General features: G+C 43.0%; 1 protein-coding gene across 1 annotated transcript in view; it reads left to right on the forward strand.

The window, feature by feature from the left end:
• Positions 1-7743: 7743 nt before the first annotated feature.
• The window catches only part of rere (arginine-glutamic acid dipeptide repeats), a 530103-nt gene continuing 520371 nt past the window's right edge, over positions 7744-17475 (forward strand). The window contains exon 1 of the mRNA XM_033048501.1: positions 7744-8048. The gene's annotated coding sequence lies outside the window, so the exon portion shown is untranslated. The remainder of the gene's footprint in view (positions 8049-17475) is intronic.

Below are 17475 nucleotides of genomic sequence, written 5' to 3' on the forward strand. Positions count from 1 at the left end.
ATAGGATGCCCAAATGTGCTTGTTGGGGCTTCACTCATCAGGCAAGTGAAAAGTGTTCTATCTTGTGGGTGGTGGAAACACTTGGGGAGTCAGGAGGTGAATCACTCACGGCAGGATGCCCAGTGTTGGAATGAGTGATAACTGCTGCTCTTACAGAGCCCGCATCCCATATATGTGTTTTAAAATTAAAGGGGAAGTTGTACTGATGAGAATTTGGAAATGACAGTTTAATGAGAGGAAAATTTATGCCATATGAATTTTAATGTGGGAAATTGAAGCCACATTTGGAACCAGTTTTCAGCATCTGGTTTACAATTTAAGCTCAGCGTTCGCAAAATGCAACTGTCTTTTTCCTGATATTTATACTATCAAGTTTCGGTTTAACTCTGTAATCTGTGACTTCTCAGTTTTAATCCTAGTATTTAGAGCCGCCATCTCTTGCTTTAAGATAATTTTTTGGCGGCCTCTATTTCCTGGTTAAATCACATTATAGGGCCTGTCCCACTTGGCGATTTTTTCGGCATCACTGACTGACGTATCAGGTAACCGAAAAAGTCACGGCATGATGCGGCGTAACGTGGCATGACGACGTATTGACGCGCGGTGTCTCCTCAAATGTAGCAACATTATTTTTGTCGCCGCTGGATTTTGAAATGTTCAAAATTTTTTGCTGACTTGATACATCTGTCAATGATGCCGGCAGTCGCCGAAAAAAGCAAAATTTGTTGTGGGACAGGCCCTTATATCTCTTCCATTCTGACTCCCGTGTCTGCATCTTCTAGCTCCCTGGCTCATTCCATAATCTGCTCGTACTATTTCCCAGTTTAACTCAGCTAGCTCCTGATTTAAACACCATGGTGCCATTAGACTTGGATTCATCAACACCAGCTCCCAATTTAACACCCATGTTTCCAACTCCAGTTCTCAGAGCCCATTATCTGTAACATCTAATTTGATCTCGGTACATGCAGCCCAGATCATAAATGAACCCCAATATTTGAAGCCTTATATCCCAATTTAACCCTCGTATTTGCAAACCCCATTACCTAATTTTACCCCAGCATTTGAAACCCAAGTTTCCAATTTGAACCCAATATTATCAGCCCCCACTCCCTATGTTACTTCCTGTTTCAAACTCCAGTTTGATCTGAGGGTCTGCAGCATCTAGTTTATAGTTTAATCCAGGTATTTGCAGCCCAGATCACAATTCAATCCCAGTATTTGCAACGTCAGATCCCAATTTAACTCCTGCATTCTCAGCCCCATCTGGTATTGGTTTAGTAATTGGTACAAGCCTGCTAAGCTGTGACAAGTAAAAATTTCATTGTTCTGTTGTCGGTACATATGACAATTAAACACTCTTGTCTCTTTTGTCTCTTTATTAATGTCACATCTACCACGATACAGTGAAAGACATTGTTCGCATGCTATCCATTCCAATCATACTATACAGTGCTTGAATACAATCAAGCCACATACAAGAACAAAGGTGGTGTAAAGAGAAAATACCAGAGTGCAGAATATAGCGTTACAACATTATATCATTACAGTTACAGAGAAAGTGCAGATACAAAAAAGTGCAGGATTGGCAATGAGGTAGGTTAGAAGATTGGGACAATACCCTTATCTCATGGGAGGACCATTTAGTAGTCTGATAACAATGGGGGAAGATGCAGAATCTTAAATCTGGTGGTACATGCTGTCACGATTTTGTATCTTCTGCTGGGCAGGAGAGGGGAGAAGAGGGAATGACAATGGTGTGAGTAGTCCTTGATTATGTTGGCTGCTTTCCTGAGGTAATGGGAGATGTATAAGGAGTTATGGGGGGGTGGGGGGGGAGGTAAAGAGGGGGGAGGCTCATTGGTGTGATGGACTGGGTTACATCAACAACTCTGAGATGTCGTGCAGTCTTGGGCAGAACTGTTGCCAAACCAAACTGTGATGCATCAGGATAGGATGCTGTGCACAGTGCATCTGAAGAAGTTAAGTATCATTGGGGACATGCTAAACCTTCCCAGTCTTCTGAGGAGGTAGAGGCTTTGGTGGGTTCTTTTGGCTGCAGCTTCAATGTGGTTGGTCCAGGACAAAATGTTGGCAATGTTTATACCTCACGAACCTGTAGCCAACAACCATGTCCATTTTAGCACCACAGTTGCTAACGCAGGGGTGTACACCACCCAGTTTAACTCCTGTACTTCCATTTCCAGTACCCAGTTTGACCTTAGTATGTGCAGCTTCTCGTGCTATTGTTTAATCCAGGTATCCTCAGACCCAGATCAAAACTGGACCCCAATATTTGCAACCCCAGATCAAAATTTAACTGCAGTAGTTTCAGGCCTTTCTCCGAGTTTAACTCCTGTGTTTCCAATTTCAGTTCGACCCGTGTCCTCAGCCTGTACTTTCATCCAGGTATTTACAGCCCCAGATCACAATTGAATTGTACCGTGTGCAGTTGCAGATCACAATTTAATTTCTGTATTAGCGAAACCCAGTTCCAAAATTAACCCCAATATTTGCATTTTTGGACCCTAATTTAACCTCTGTATTGGTAGTCCCAGATCGACCCTAATTTAACCTCTGTATTGGTAGTCCCAGATCACAAATGAACCCCTACAGCCCCAGATCCTAGTTTCATATCTGTATTTACAGCCCCAGCCACAATTGAACCCTATTTTACAGCTCCAGATCCCAGTTTAGTTTCTGTATTTGCAGCCCTAGATGACAATTGAACCCCAACATTTATAGCCCAATACACAGTTTCTCATCAGTATTTCCAACCTCAGACAAATTGAACTCTGTATTTACAACGCCAGTTTCCCCTCAGTATTTACAGCCCCAGCCACAGTTGAACCTCTGTTTTTACAGCCCCAGCCATTACACAATGGACAATAGGTGCAGGAATAGGCCATTCGGCCCTTCGAGACTGCACCGCCATTCACTGTGATCATGGCTGATCATCCACCATCAGTTCTCCGTTCCTGCCTTCTCCCCATATCCCTTGACTCTGCAATCTTTAAGGGCTCTATCTAACTCTCTCTTGAAAGCATCCAAAGAATCGGCCTCCACTGCCATCTGAGGCAGAGAATTCCGCAGATTCACAACTCTCTGGGTGAAAGAGTTTTTCCTCATCTCAGTTCTAAATGGCCTACCCCTTATTCTTAAATTGTGGCTCCTAGTTTTGCACTCATCGGGAACATGTTTCATGCCTCTAGCTTGTCCAATCCCTCAATAATCTTATGTTTCAATAAGATCCCTCTTCATCCTTCTAAATTCCAGTGTATACAAGCCCAGTCGCTACATTCTTTCAACATATGATAATCCAGCCATCCCGGGAATTAACCTCGTGAACCTACGCTGTACTCCCTCAATAGCAAGAATGTCCTTCCTCAAATTTGGAGGCCAAAACTGCACACAATACTCTAGGTGTGGTCTCACCAGGGCCCTGTACAACTGCAGAAGGACCTCTGCGCCTATACTCAACTCCTCTTGTTATGAAGGCCAACATGCCATTAGATTTCTTCATTGCCTGTTGTACCTGCATGCTTACTTTCAGTGACTGATGTAAAAGTAAACCCAGATCTCGTTGTGCTTCTCCTTTTCCTAACGACACCATTCAAATAATGATCTGCATTCCTGTTCTTGCCACCAAAGTGGATAACCTCACATTTATCCACATTAATCTGCATCTGCATGCATCTGCCCCCTCACCCTGTGTGTACCCTGCATCCTCCTCATAGTTCACACTGCCACGCAGCTTTGAGTCATCTGCAAATTAGCTAATGTTACTTTTAACCCTTCATCTAAATCATTAATGTATATTGTAAATATCTGCGGTCCCAGCACAGAGCCTTGCGGTACCCCACTAGTCATTGCCTGCCATTCTGAAAGGGACCCGTTAATCCCTACTGTTTGTTTCCCGTCTGCCAACCAATTTTCTATCCATATCAGTATCCTACCTCCAATACCATGTGTTCTAATTTTGCCCACTAATCTCCCATGTGGGACCTATCAAAGGCTTTCTGAAAGTCCAGGTACCCTACATCCACTGGCTCCACCTCGTACATTTTTCTAGTTACATCCTCAAAAAATTCCAGAAGATTAGTCAGGCATGATTTCTCCTTCGTAAATCCTGCTGACTCAGACCAATCCCGTTACTGCTAACCAAATGTGCCGCTATTTCATCTTTAATAATTGACTCCAGCATCATCCCCACCACCTATGTGAGGCTAACTGGTCTATAATTCTGTTTTCTCTCTCCCTCCTTTCTTAAAAAGTGGGATAACATTAGCTACCCTCCAATCCTCAGGAACTGATTCAGAATCTATAGAACATTGGAAAATTATCACCAATGCATCCACGATTTTTAGAGCCACTTCTTTAAATACCCTGGAATGCAGACCATCAGGCCCTGGGGATTTATTAGCTTTCAGTCCCATCAGTCTGCCCAACACCATTTCCTGCCTAATGTGTATTTCCTTCAGTTCCTCCTCTGACCACAAGTACATCTGGTAGATTGTTTGTGTCTTCCTTAGTGAAGACAGATCAAAAGTACCTGTTCAACTTGTCTGCCATTTCTTTGTTCCCCATAATAAATTCACATGTTTCTGTCTTCAAGGGACTCACATTTGTCTTAACTATTTTCTTCCTCTTCACATACCTAAAGAAGCTTTTACTATCTCCTTTATATTCTTGGCTAGCTTTCCTTCATACTGAAGAAGGGTTTCGGCCCGAAACGTCACCTATTTCCTTCGCTCCATAGATGCTACACCCGCTGAGTTTCTCCAGCATTTTTGTGTACCTTTCCTTCATACTTCATCTTTTCTCCCCTTATTGCCTTTTTAGTTACCTTCTGTTGTTCTTTAAACATTTCTCAATCCTCTGACTGCCCGCTCATCGTTGCTATGTTATACATCTTCTCTTTTCGTTTTAAACTGTCCTTGACTTCCCTTGTCAGCCATGGTTGCCTCTTACTCCCCTTAGAATCTTTCTTCCTCTTTGGAATGAACTGATCCTGTACCTTCTGTATTATTCCCAGAAATACCTGCCATTTTTGTTCCACTGTCATCCCTGCTAGGGTATCTTTCCAGTCAACTTTGGCCAGTTCCTCCCTCATGCCTCCATACTCCCCTTTGCTCAACTGTAATACGATTTTCCCTTCTCCCTCTCAAATTGTAGATTAAAACATCATATTATGGTCACTACCTCCTAATGGCTCCTTTACCTTGAGTTCCCTTATCAAATCGGGTTCATCAAACAACACTAAATCCAGAATTGCCTTCTCCCTGGCGGGCTCCAGTACAAGCTGCACCAAGAATCCAGCTCGGAGGCACTCCACAAACTCCCTTTCTTGGGGACCAGTACCAACCTGATTTTCCCAGTCTATCTGCATGTTGAAATCTCCCATAACCACTGGAGCATTACCTTTGCTACATGCCAATTTTAACTCTTGATTCAACTTGCACCCTATATCCAGGCTATTGTTTGGGGACCTGTTAGGGTATTCCCATTAGGGTATTTTTACCATTACAGTTCCTCAGTTCTATCCATACGAACTCTACATCTCCTGATTCTATGTCACCCCTCGCAAGGGACTGAATTTCATTCCTTACCAACAGAGCTATCCCGCCCCCTCTGCCCACCTGACTGTCTTTTCGATAGGACGTATACTCTTGAATATTCAGTTCCCAGCCCTGGTCCTCTTGCAGCCATGTCTCTGTAATTCCCACAACATCAAACTTGCCAATCTCTAACTGAGTCTCAAGCTCATCCACTTTATTTCTTATACTTCGCGCATTCATATACAACACTTTAACTTCAGTATCCACCTCAGTTACTATTGCCCCCGACTTTATTCTCTTATCCCTTCTCGAACTTTCCTTCCCATTAATTCAGGAGTCTTTTGTAACTTTTCCTGTACGCACTTCCCCTTTAACTCCATCTTTATGCTCCCAATTTGTCAACCCCTCCCCCCCCGTTATTTAGTTTAAACCCACACGCGTAGCACTAGCAAACCTGCCTGCCAGAACGTTGGTCCCACTCCCTATTGTAGAGGTCACCCCTATTGTAGAGGTCACCCCTACCTCAGAAGAGATCCCAGTGGTCTGTAAATCTAAATGATTGCTCCCTGCACCAGCCCCTTATTCAGATCCTCTATCTCCCTGCTCCTGTCCTCACTAGCACGAGGTATTGGAAGCAATCCAGAGATAACCACCCTAGAAGTCCTGCTTTTCAGTCTACTTCCTAACTCTCTAAACTCACGTTGCAGAACCTCCTTCCTCTTCTTCCCGCCATCGTTTGTGCCCACATGCACAACTACTTCACCTTCCCTCAGGAGGATGTTCTGAAGTCAGTCCGAGACATCTTGAACCCTGGCACCAGGGAGGCAACGCTTGCCGCCACAGAATCTCCCGTCCGCACCTCGGACAATGGAGTCACCCACCACTATGGCCGACATCGGTCTCATCGGTCGAGTCTCGTCGCCAGGATTAGAGCCACCGACCAGTGCGCCGCTCGGACTGGAAGCGTCATCTGCCCTGATGGCTCCAAAGAGGGTGTACCTGTTTTCATTAGGTACAGCCACCAGGATCTCCTGCATTTCACACTTACTCCCTTTTCTCACAGTCACCGCCCTTCACTCTTCCTAAATCCTTGACACAGCCTTACCCTGGGTATTTGCTGAGGTCATTGCCAGTTGAACCCCAGGTGCCAGTGTTGCAGCCCAAAGCTGTTGGTTGAAGACCCTGGGGTTTGGGGAAGACCCTGAGGCTTGGGAAGTACCCCGTGTTGGAAAGAATCTGGTGCCTGGAAGACCCAGTGTTGGGAAGACCCTGTTTTGGGAAAGGCCCTTGTGTTTGGCCGGCAAGACCCTGAGGCTTGGGAAGCCCGTGTTGGAAGGACCATGTGTTTGGAAGACTCTGGTGTTGAGAAAACTCTGGTATGGGGAAGATCCTGGGGGGTTGGCAGTCAAGACCCTGTTTTGGGAAAGGAAGACCCTGTGTTTGGCCAGCAAGAAAGCTCTGGTGTTGAGAAAGCTCTGGTGTGTGGAAGACCCTAGTATTTTTGTAAGGAAGACCCTGGGGGGGTTGGCAGGGGAGACCCTAGTGGGGTGGGTTTGGTCAGGCAAGACCCTGGTGGGGTGGGTTTGGTCAGGCAAGACCCTGGTGGGGTGGGTTTGGTCAGGCAAGACCCTGGTGGGGTGGGTTTGGTCAGGCAAGACCCTGGTGGGGTGGGTTTGGTCAGGCAAGACCCTGGTGGGGTGGGTTTGGTCAGGCCAGACCCTGGTGGGGTGGGTTTGGTCAGGCAAGACCCTGGTGTGGTGGGCTTGGTCAGGCAAGACCCTGGTGGGGTGGGTTTGGTCAGGCAAGACCCTGGTGGGGTGGGTTTGGTCAGGCAAGACCCTGGTGGGGTGGGTTTGGTCAGGCAAGACCCTGGTGGGGTGGGTTTGGTCAGGCAAGACCCTGGTGGGGTGGGTTTGGTCAGGCAAGACCCTGGTGGGGTGGGTTTGGTCAGGCAAGACCCTGGTGAGGTGGGTTTAGTCAGGCAAGATCCTGCCTCTCCCACCCGCTGCAACATTGTTTATGGCAAAAATACTAGAGGAGCTCCTCTATAATCTTTGGTTTATGGACCCAGAGCTTTTAAATCAATTCAGTCCTCTTTCTCCTTGGCGCGGATTGGCGCGCGGGGGCGCGGGCGGCGGGCGCGGGCCAATGAGCGCGGCGGTTACTGCGGGGTGCGCGGTGTCCTGTGGTTACGGTGTTACCCTGGGCTCTGCTTCTCACTCACTCTCATACAAACCTCTCCCCATCCCTTCAACAAAAACCTCGGCCCGCCCGCCCGCCCGCCCGCCCTCGCACAGCGCCGCGTTGTTGGCGGGCAGCCGCAGGAGAGCGACGCCAGAGGGAAGGGGCAGAGCAAGAGCGAGAGAGAGATTAGCCTGGGACAAACAGAGAGAGAGCGAGGATTCAGATGCCATCTCCACCAACTCTTCCCCTTCTCTTCCTTGTGAAACTGCAGACAGCCTCAGCATTCATGTGGTAGAGGGACGGAAGGTAAGCAAAGGGGCTGGGAGGTTGCATGTGTGTTTGTGCGCTTTTGGGCTGTATGGGGTCTGGGAGTAGTGCTCAACAACTTAACCCCCCCCCCCTCTCCCACACTCCACAACACACACAGATGTGTAAACAGTCTTACACACAAAGACACAACTCGCTCATGTACACACAGACACAAAAACACAACTCGCCCCATTGCACACAAAAACAACTCGCCCTTATACACACTCGGACACAAAAACAAAACTCGTGTGCGCACAAAGACACAAGTCACTCATGCACACACTCAGACACAACTCACCCACATGCACACTCAGACACAAAGGCACAACCCATCCAAGAACACTTCCACATTTACACACTTGTATGTACACATCCTTGTTTGTGTATGTACAAACATACACACACTCATTCATGTGACTGCACATTCACATTTACACTTGTTTAAGAAAGAACTAGATGCTGGAAAAATCGAAGGTAGATAAAAAAAACTGGAGAAACTCAGCGCGTAAGGCAGCATCCATGGATATCCATCAATGCTGCCTCACCCACTGAGTTTCTCCAGCTTTTTTGTCTTACATTTGCACTTGTGCACCTTTGAAACCTTTGTTCACTGGCAATGGGTACACGGACAGGCATAGTGAGCCAGACAGGCAAATCATGCAAACATAGTCATGTGGACTAATGCAGACAAATGGAATTGTAGATGTATTACATGGACTAACACAAATCACGTAAAAAGAATCACATGGGGACAAACAATCTTACACATCGCGCAGATAAAAATGGTCATGCAGGCAAGCAGTAGTCAGTAACATGGACAAACACAATTCCGCGTGTAAACAGGCATTATGCACAAACATGATCACATGGACAATCACGCACAGAATCACATGGACAGACAATCGTGCACAAATACGATTGTGTGTACAAACAGTTGTGAGGACAAACACCACCATGTGCATGTACAGGGCCACGTGAACCAACATGGTGCAGAAATAAACATGCAGATGAACGCAGTTACGCCAATGATCAAATTCATGCAGAGAAAATCACGCACAAACACAATAAACACAAACACGCAGATAAATGCAGTGTCGTGCAGAAACACGGGGTTAACACATCCACTTGCATGCATACACATACAATCATTCACCTGTGCCTACACTTAATACAAACTCATTCACTCAGGAACAAGTAAACAAACTATATCAGACGTGCTCTTGTTTTCTCGCACAAATTCTCAACACTCCTTTGCATAAACACTCCTATTCACTCATTCATGCAGCACAGTTTATCACATAAACTCAGTTTCACTATCTCAGTTATTAACTCTTGTGCACGAACTCGCCATCTTATTAGTTAAAGCATTCACTTACCCCAGTGAGTTTATTTGTGCACTTGGTTACACACGCACACTCGTTCACCCACACTTTCTCTTAAAGACACACACACATTTATACACTCGGACTTGTTGATATACACAAGCATACCTATTCTTTTGGATGCACTCGGGCACCTTTACACTCACCTTTACACTCACTCGATGGGTATCAGTCGTTCATTTAAATATGCTCTTATGTACTTGTGTACAGTCACTATTACTTTGCACTAAACATGCGTGCTCACCCCTTTGAAGGCTACATGACCCGATTCTCATTCACACTTACTCAGAGAGGCACATGTGCGCATTCAACTCCACTCTTGTCCCACATGCTGATCCATCCTCCCTCGCTGTCCATTTCACAGACTTTTGTGTTGATTGTTCTACTTTAATCCCTTTTAACATCCCCTTCTCCCCCCCACCCTCATTCCCCAAATGTCCCTTTCCCCATTTTTGAAATGTTATTATTTATCTATCTATCACTTAATTGGTACCATAATGGCACTTCAGGAGATTTTCTGTTTTCGCCTGTTGTGGTTTCTCAATAATGGGCTAATATTTAATACTATATTGTGTTTCTTCTGTCTGAGAAAGTGTCTTATTGATTTTGGTTCCCTCGCAACCTCTTATGCATTTAAGTTCTCAGAGGTAATGAATGCAGGCTTGCGAGCTTGGTAAAATGTGTGGGGATTAGCTCTGGTGTTACTTTGGTGGATTAGGCCTTAAATGGATTGTCTCACCCTCGTTACCTGACTGGAAGGAAAAAAATGGAGCATGATGTTTATTTTAATTTTAATATGGTAATGTGAGCATTGTTTATTTCTCTTAGTCCAAATAATGACTTTTTAAAAAATATAAACAATCCTGTTAGAAGCATAGACTGGGGCTGAAATCTTGAGAAATTAGAGAAGATTGTAATTTCTAGGTTGACTGAGAAGATTAAGAATGATAGTTTTTTTTAGCTCAATTGGTAGACAGCTTTTGTGTCTGTTTTGGGTTCTTTATTACAGAAATTATTTGAATTAGATTTTTGTTGAGGAATCAGCATTTGGTTTACTATTGTGTGAAGAAAATTGTAACAATCAGGCTTTTGTACCTTATAATATTGTGTATAGTTCATGGATTGAGATGTGCATATGAATTATGTGTTTTTCATGGTTATTGAACATTTGGAATGTTGAATGTAAATATGTCTCTTTCTGAAGGTGGTTTAATTCTGGTAATGCATGTAAAATTGTAAACATCAAAATAGCTTTGACCAGCAAACTCGAGCCGCAAAGTGGCTCAGTTAGTCGATCTGCTACCTCACGGTGCCAGAAAAACAGGTTCAATCCTGAACTTCGGTGCTGTCTGTGTGGAGTTTGAACGTTCTCCCTCTGACTGTGTGGGCTACTTCCAAGTGCTCTTGTTTCCTCCCATATCCCAAAGACGTGGGTTTTGTAGCTTAATTAGCCTCTTGGTAACTTGCCCTAATGTGCAGGGAGTAAATGAGAAAGTGGGATAACTTAGAACGAGTGTGAACGGGTGATCAATGGTCGGTGTGGGCTGGGTGGGCCGATGGGCCTTTTCCCACGCTGTAGCTCTAAACTAAATTGAAATCGAGTAAATAATATTCAAGAAGTGTGATAGCATTGTACCACGTTTTTTTTTAAACTTGAAATTTCTTCTTCAAAACAGAAGTGGAACAGTAAATTGTAGAACAGATGTAACTCCTACATATAGAATAAACAGGAATTCCAGCAGTGACAATGACAAAATACTGTGACTAATGCTTTAAGAGCTGATACTAAAATTGAATGCTATCTATATGTAAACAGAGGCTTTGCATATTTCAAGATGTGTGCCACAATCGCTGCGAAACTGAGTGCTTGTGTGTTGCCAGGATGTAATACAATCAAGGGGTTCAGCTTTCATACTCTGTGAGAGCGGGAGTTTGGTGGTTTGTGAACATCAACTGACTCAAACCCCCCCAAGATTGGGTTACACTCTGGAACTCACTCCAGCACAGCTGTTTTTGCAGTAGCTGTTTTTTTGTGTGCTTGCTGGTGGTTATAGTGCTGTTGAATCTATTGTCTACTGCTTTTTTGATAGTTGCAGTGCAATGAGGGGCACAGCAGCTGTCATGCTGAAAGATCTCATGGTATATATTTTATGACAGTGACCTGCCATAAAGGACAAATTCCCCCAAGGAGGCTCTATATTACTTAATAAATAGCCATTTGGTGGAGCGCATTTGAGGCGCTGTGTAGCCCTTAAGATTTATTTTCTCAGGCAGTCTTTTCCCTTCATTTCCTAAAAGCACCAAGTTGATGCCTGCAATTCCTTCAGGTAAACTCCAGGTACATTTTTGTTTGTGCTTGGAACTTGATGGTGAAAGTCAGATACTTGAATTTAGGAGGCAGAACAGTTGACATTACAATGCACTACAGCTTGGTACTTTGGATTTAAATCAAAGCAAAATTCCTGATTGTTTTTTTCCTTTTAATCGACACTCAGCGTTCGTCCTTCTACATTTTCAGCTAATGCAGAACAGATCTAGGATTGAACTTCCGATCTTAAGCATGCATGCTAAACCATCTGAAAATATTTTCTTTTATCTTTCGCTCTTCTCACTGCATCTCCCTTCCCACAAACTAAGTTTCCATAATGAGTTAAAGACACCATGAGCGCATGTTGCTTTTAAACATAACTGGCCTGTATTTATAAAATGATCAAAAACATACCAGTGAAACCCTCTGTGGTTTGAATGAGTTATTTGAACGTGGGAAGGTCACAGGCAATCACCACAGATTTCTTTTCTATGGGGAGATTCAGAGTGTGACTTCAACTGCAGTGAGCTGAAATATAATTTTGTATGAAGAATGATTTGCATGCATTACATTCATTTGTACAGGTACATAGCTCTGGCGTAACCAACCTGTTTTTATAGATCCTTTAACTTCTCTCCATTCTTGGACAAGCAAAATACTGCCATCCCAAATTCTTGTGGGCACCACTAATAATTTAAAATTCAGTGTTTCCTATCCAGGTCTTTTTGCTTGAATTGAGGAAACATTTTACAGGAGCTTTATTGTGCTGAGGTGCTGGGATGTAAAATATGTTTGCGGTTGCAATTAATAGTGTTAAAAAATGTTTCTGCACTTTGATGTCCTGAATAATATGAATATGATGTTGATACATTAGCTAAATACGAAATAAAACCCAGTAATACGTATTAACATTGTGCAATGCATTAATGGAGTTGCCCTTGTAAATTCTTCCTTGTGGAGGGTCGTAGACCTAATAGAGAAATGGAGTAACAGTCCTGCTGAGTTACTCCAGCTTTTTGTGTCTATCTTCAAACTAAACTGAGAAACTGAAATGAGACCAGTTTCAAAATCAAGAGGAACAGTGAAAAGCTTTTGTTGCGTGCTAATCATGTGCAAAGATTCAGTGTTAAAGCCCACCACTGCCAAACAGCCTCCAACAAAAATGAACTACCCTGTGAATGGAAAAAATTAGAATGCATATTAATATCTCCGATGCGACTTTCCCCCAAAAACAAAGCATTACCCCGTCCGTTTAAGAGGGAATAAAAAACTGGAGGGGATATTTTTGACGTTATAGATAGATGACCAACAAACAAAACCTAGAATCTGAGGTAAGCAGCACAACCCCTTTCCTCAGCACTAACCTCCACTGTTCAGACTTGCCCAGTGGAGTCCAGAGCCCGCCTGATAAATCTCAACAGAGAGGCCCTGTATGTTGACATGGGCTCCCTCGACATAATGGGATTACGTGGAGGGTGACTAGGACAAAACCGGCTACATCCATTTGAAAGCAGGAAACTGCTGACAACCAGTTAAGCCACTCTCCTGACTTAACTAACAATGCAGACTGCCATAACACTGATTGTTTGTCAATTGCATAATCATTAAAAAAATATTAAAGTATTAATTTTATTTTTTAAATATTGAATAATCTAAAACTTGTTTATTCTTTAACAAAATATCAAATGAACTAGTTAGAACCCTTGTGGCAACCCCCTTTCATTGAAAGGGATGGAGAAGTACTGCCTGTACCTGATCTAATCTCGAACCAGATATTTAGATGGATTCCCAGCATAGTGAAAAATATGGCACAACATTGTGTTTCTACCCTAGGTTGCATGAACTGTCGAGTGGACTGCTGACAGAAAAACAGCCAGGGATAATTGACCACAATTCAGGACTTCCATGTATTGCACATTCAGTGCCCCCTTCTCCGAGCTAACGCTCTTTATTGTCCCATTTAACCAGCGTAATTAAACGGGACAGTGATGGAAGTTACCTGGGGGGGGGGGGGGGATGGGGGAGACTGAGGTTTTTCCGATAAAATTCAGGTGAATAATATTTTGGCATTTGGGGATTTGGTAGCAGTTCATTGCCAATAGGAAACTGTTCTTTTTTTTCTCTGTTCATAAAAACATTCATCATAGATTTAAAAAAAAGACCAATTTCATAAACAAAACCATACCACCAACTGTTCAGTAAAGAACTACAGATACTGGTTTAAATCGAGGGTAGACACAAAATGCTGGAGTAACTCAGCGGGTGAGGCAGCATCTCTGGAGAGAAGGAATGGGTGACGTTTCGGGTGGAGTCCCTTCTTCAGTCTCGACCCGAAACGTCGCCCATTCCTTCTCTCCAGAGATGCTGCCTCACCCGCTGAGTTACCCCAGCATTTTGTGTCTATGTTCAGTGCTAAACTTCTGCTGTCTCTGAACATAAAGATGAATGCACACAGCCTCCACTGGCAATAGTTCCCATATCTTTAAGAAACAGTGCAATGTACAAAGCGGTCTCAGTAAATGATCCTCTGTAAATAAACACAATGTTGACATAGACCATTTTTACAAGTAGATTATATGCACTGGATGGATCTGTTTACAATAGATACCTTTTCATGTATCTTAGATGTGCATGGTTCAGGGAAGTCCATCACATTTAAAAAAAAGGTCAGAAAGCAGGGTATAAATACTTCAAGAATACTACTTGGAGGTAATCGCTTAAAATCTTTCCATGCAACACAGGTTTGCATACTTTTAAAAGCTCAGCTTAAAATGCTTGAACATTTGCATGCAAAAACACATTCGGGTACTATACTTGATTACAAGCTGTTAACTTGTACTGACAATGTGGTGAGATGTTTTGTTTTGTAGGGGTGTTATTCTGTGCAGATTTAACCAGTGCATCAAATAAATATAATTTGGCAGCTGGAATTATACTTTTCTTCCTATGTGCCTCTGGCCAAGTACATCTAGATTTAGCAATCTAAAGATTATTTGCATTTGAGCACAAACAATAGGAATGTCAAACCCTTCCTACACATTCATGCAAAACCTAAAACACAAGCTGTATTTTTCATAAAACAACAGATGGCCAGGGACCAATTCATAAGGTGCGTGCAGTTGCTCACTGGTTTTAGACTTGCATATCCACAAATTGCAAAATGGCTCAGACATGTAGACAAGACAAAGAAAATAACTTGGGATGTACTAACTACTATTTCCAGGAACTAAACATTTATTTGTCTGCAATACCTCATGAATGAGGGAAAAAACACAGTAAAAACTGTTCAATACCTAGCTCTTATTTGTGAAAAGGTGTAATTCAAAAATTGCTTCCAAAAATAAATACTGGAAGCCTTTAATCATTTTTGAGATGATAACTAGTTAAACAGGAAGAAGGGCAGATTACCATTTTAAATGAAAACTCCACATACATTTAATATGAAGCCAGACTTCCACATTTAAAGGATCTATACGACACTAAAATTGTATGATTTTTATATTAGAGGTTACACATCATTCACAATGAGAAGTGTCTATAAACGGCACTACACAGAAAATTTGCTTTCCTTCCTTTACCTCAAAACATAATGCAATCACTGCATCTCACTGTTATGGGAGCAGTCACCCTGAAAGCCATCAGAGTACACGGAAACTATACTAACTTCACAAAGTGGAAAATCGGAATTAAAGTAAGCAACGTTCCACTTCATGGGATCAGGCCGATGTTTGCGTTATGACGTTACACATTTCTTGATTCATTTCAATGTCAGTGGTGTCTATAACAACCTCAGCCACCTTGGAGTAATTGATGCACCACGAATTTTTTTTAAAAAAGCTATCAAAATGCAGATGTCAAACACATCAGTATCGTCAATAATGACATTATTAGAAGAATGCAGTGCGTGTAACATTCCCTCGACTTACATTGCCACTGTAAATTCTATTTCTTTGTCTCAACTTGATATATGATGGGTGTTCAAATAAGTGGACTTGGCTGCAGGTGAGGCTGATTGGGCTATGAATTCAAGCTAAATATCAAAAAATGCCTATTCCACATCAACTTATAGCTAATTAAGTTTAGTTTTGTGTCGAGATACAGCATGGAAACAGGCCATTTAGGGGCAAAAAACTGGAGGTAGTAAATTGATTGAAAGATACAGCATGGAAACAAACTGAAGTTCACTGAGTCCATGCCGACGATCGATCACCCGTTCACACTAGTTCTATTTCACTCTGAAGAAAGGTCTCGATCCGAAACATTATCTATCCATTTCCTTCAGAGATGCTGCCTGTCCCACTGAGTTACTCCAGCATTTTGTGTCTACCTTCGATTTAAACCAGCATCTGCAGTTCTTTCCTACACATTTTGTGCCTATCTTTGGTATAAACCAGCGTCTTGCGTTTCCTTTTTATTCCCCACTAGTTCTATCTTATCCCACTTTCTCATCCACTCCCTACACATTAGGGGCAGTTTACAAAGGCCAATTAACTTACAAGCCCGCACGTCTTTGGGATATAGGAGGAAACCGGAGCACCTGGAGGAAACCACAGGGAGAACACAGAGACAGTGCCTGAGGTCAGGATCGAACCCATGTCTCTGGCACTGTGAGACAGCAGCTTTGCCAGCTGCTCCACTGTGCCGTTCTTTTAAAAGCTTTTAAAATAACCATGTACTCTAGCTTGCAATATTCAGAATCTGTGAACCCATCTACATATTATGATTCCCTCAGTTTCTCCCAATGATGACAAAATGTGAGGTGTTAATAACGAAAACAAAGGCAGATGGATTTGAATGATTGCATATCAAATCTATGTGAATAATGGTGCTGTGATTCTTCAGTGATTGGAGTGTCTCCCACCTGGACTCACAAGGTTGTAAAATCTGTTATGAACTTCAGATATCATACTGTGCAAATAACTCTCTGATTTTGAGACTCCTTGCACAATACTCAATCAATTGCAATTGTTAAATAAAAGTGATGCTTGAAAAGACAGAAGAAAAAAATAATGCTTAAATATCTTTCCAGGTTTCATCTCACCCAAATCTGCTTGAAGCGGATGACTTGTACGCCCTTGGGGGGTGCAATGCCCACATCAATGTATTGACATGACTTTGGCAGAGAAAAGCCCGATCTGTGTATATTTGAATTGTTCTAGCAGGAGTTATCTGATCACCGGTTATACTTTTACTACTTTATCTCATTTGCTTCTTATCACCTGGATTAAAAATGTACAGTCTTGCGTTAACTGTTAATTTTTATACTGTGAGGCACAAGGAACTGCAGATGCTGGTTTACAAAAAAAACCCCACTAAGTACTAGAGTGAATGGGTGGCCCAGTGGTAGAGTTGCTATCTTACAGCCCCTGAGATCTGGGTTTGATCTTGACTGTGGGTCCTTGCCCACATGGAGTTTGTACATTCTACAGAAACCCTGGGTTCCTTCTACGCTGCAAAGAAGAACAGGGTTATAATTTCACTGGCTTTGGTACAGTTGAAAATTGTCCCTAGTCTGTTGGATAGTGCTAGTGTATGGAATGATCGCTGTCGGCGTGGACTCGATGGGCCAAAGGGCCTGTTTCGACGCCGTATCTCTAAAGTCTAAATCAGCGGGCATGCAGCATCTGTGGAGGACATGGATTGGTGATGTTTCAGGTTGGGATCCTTCTTCAAACTATTTATATTATGATCTCTTTACTGTATACACTCTATCAATTTTGTGATATTGTTGAAT

The sequence above is a fragment of the Amblyraja radiata genome, chromosome 31, assembly GCF_010909765.2.
Source record: "Amblyraja radiata isolate CabotCenter1 chromosome 31, sAmbRad1.1.pri, whole genome shotgun sequence".
Classification (NCBI taxonomy): Eukaryota; Metazoa; Chordata; class Chondrichthyes; order Rajiformes; family Rajidae; genus Amblyraja; species Amblyraja radiata.